A 2,827-nucleotide genomic window follows, 5' to 3' on the forward strand; every position below is an offset into this window, starting at 1 on the left:
TTAATAATATAAATAAGGTGCATTGCACCCTTGTTAGGGTTGGACTATGCAAATAAGGTATATGGACACCTAAAGTTAGGACTGGTCAGTTTTGCCATCCCATTAGGCTTAAAATGAGCCATCCCAGAGGCAGAAAGGATGTATCTCACTACCATCAAGAAAGAAGAGCCAGGAGTGTAACACAGACCAGAGATTGCAGCTCTGCACATCCTTGATGCAGGAGACAGCTGTGACACCAGAGACAGTAAGAGACAAGCAGCAGCAGCAGCAGCAGCAGCAAAGAAATGGTGGCAACAGTGGCAGCAGAACCAGGAGAATAGCATGAGACAAAGTGGTGGGCTTCTTGGCTTATGCGATTGGAAAGATGAGTGCCTTCGGGCCAAAGCTTACTGGCAGAGTGGAATGCCTCTAGGCATTTAACAGCAGAGCTAAAGCAGCTTTGTAACATTTGCCCAACCTGGGCGAAGGCCAGGCTGAGGGACCGGGGACCAGAGAGAGACCTGCCTTCAGGGGCAGCTGAGAGCAGACTATTGTGATTAAAGAACTGTATCGGAGTGTTCCTAATTCTGAATTATAAATGATTAATTTCCCAATAAACCCTACAATCATGGATACTCTCTCTAATTTCAGTGCTGCTATTGCAACTAATTATAGAATTCTCAACAGAGAAGCAGAGAGTGCTGTGGCATAGATGGTTAGTGTCAGATTTGGCATAAAGTTTGGAGGGTGGCAGCATGTCTGACCTTCACATCATAGGACTCAGCCTTGGGCTGTTGATGTTTATCGTGATCCTCTCCCTCAACCCCTTGTGAAGTTAGAGGAGGTCAGATACTGCTCTATGCCCTTTTTATACTGGTCAATCTACTGGAAGAGAGGTGATCCAATGGAATGTTGAAATTATCAAACACTATGATTAATATCACATGCAAGTATAATTTTGCTGAATACAGTTCAATAATGATTGCAGTAGTAGTACATCAACAAGGAACATCCAGAAATTCAAGCAAAATTCAGAAAAGAAAGTAGAACAAGGGATATCAGTTCTGATTGCAGATGGACGTTGGCTGATAGCAGAGAATGCCAGAAAGATGTTTACCTGTGTTTTATTATCTAAGTAAAAGGATTCAATTGTGTAGATCATAACAAATTAAAATGAATAGGATTCCAGAACACTATACTGTGCTCCTGTGGAAGCTGTATATAAACTACCACGCAATCATTTGAACAGACCATGGAGATACTGCATAGTTAAAAGTCAGGAAATGTGTGTGTCACCTTTCACCATACTTATTTAGTCTGTATGCTGAGCAAATCGAAAAAGCTGGACCATAGAAAGAAAAACAGCATTAAGATGAAGAAGATTCCTTAACAAGCTGCCATACATAGATGATGCAGCCTTACTTGCAGAAAATAAATAAGATGAAGCACTTACTGATGAAGAACAAAGACTACAGCCGTCTGTATGGATTAAAACGTAACATAAAGAAAACAAAAATTCTCCACTGGATCAATAAGCAGCATCATGATAAACAGAGAAAAGACTGCAGTTGTCAGAGATTTCATTTTACTTGAATTCATAGTCAACAGCCAGGGAAACAGCAACCAACAAATGCCACCTCTCAGGAAAGGATCACATCTGGAGATCCTGGAGAGTGGGAGGAAAAACATGGAACAAAATCCAAAACCTCAATAACCAGAATTACTGGTCAGATGGAGTCTGGTAAGACCCCATGGCCCTGGGATACATTCTGGGCCTGGAATAAAACTCACTCCCAGGGGCTGACTCTCAGCCCAAGAGTAAACAATATATACAAGCAGACCACTCAACCCAGGGCGATGCATCCACATACTCTAGGGAAATGCATCCCTTGGAGCAATCGACCACAGGGCACCAGAGGGGCAACATTTGCACAGAGGAAATGCAGGACATATAGGAGTACATAGCATAAGGAGCATGAGGTGGGGGTTACTTGTCAGGGAGAGGAGACTGGGTTAGGGTTGGGGATGGTAAATGGGGAGTGAAACCAAATGTACACGTAATGTTGAATGTAAAACAAACTCCGCTCTGTAAACTTGCACCTAAAGCACAATTAAAAAATAAATAAATAAATAATAAGAAGAAAGCAAACATATTGTATTGGTCAAATGTACTGTAAAAGACCTCTTTAAAGTGTTAAAGGGAGCTCTGGTGGCATAGTGCCTAAGGCATTTGACTGCTAACCAGAAGGCTGGCAGTTCAAACCCAACAGCCACTCCTCGAAAGGAAGGTTGGGCAATCTACATCTGCAGTGATACTGCCTTAGAAACCCAAGGAGGGGTTGCTAGGAGTCAGATCTGACTTGAGGGTAGTGAGTTTGGCTTGAGTTTGGAAAGTGTTAAAGACTAAATATGTCACTTTGAGGACTAATGTGCATCCGACTTATTTTCAGTCAACTTATATGCATGTGAAAACTGGAAAATGATTAAGGAAAACTGAAGAAGAGTTAATGCCTTTGAATTATGGTATTGATAAAGACTGTTAAATATACCATAGACTGACAAAAGTATGAACAAATCTGTCTTGGGAAAAGTATAGCAGGAATTCTCTTTAGAAGGGAAGATGGCAAATTTCATCTTATGGTGGAGATGTTATCAGGAGGGACATGTCCCTGGAGAATGACATGATTGGTAAGAAATAAAGTCATCAGAAAAGAGGAAGACCCTCAATGAAATGGAGTGACACAATGGCTGTAACAAAGGGCTCACATGTAGCAATGACTGTGAGAGTGGCACAGCACTAGGCTGTGTTTCTTTCTGTTGTACTTAGGGTCCCAATGAGTTGGAACCA

Source organism: Orycteropus afer, unplaced genomic scaffold (genome assembly GCF_000298275.1).
Source record: "Orycteropus afer afer isolate SDZICR_OR568_19922 unplaced genomic scaffold, OryAfe1.0 scaffold00073, whole genome shotgun sequence".
NCBI classification, from domain to species: Eukaryota; Metazoa; Chordata; class Mammalia; order Tubulidentata; family Orycteropodidae; genus Orycteropus; species Orycteropus afer.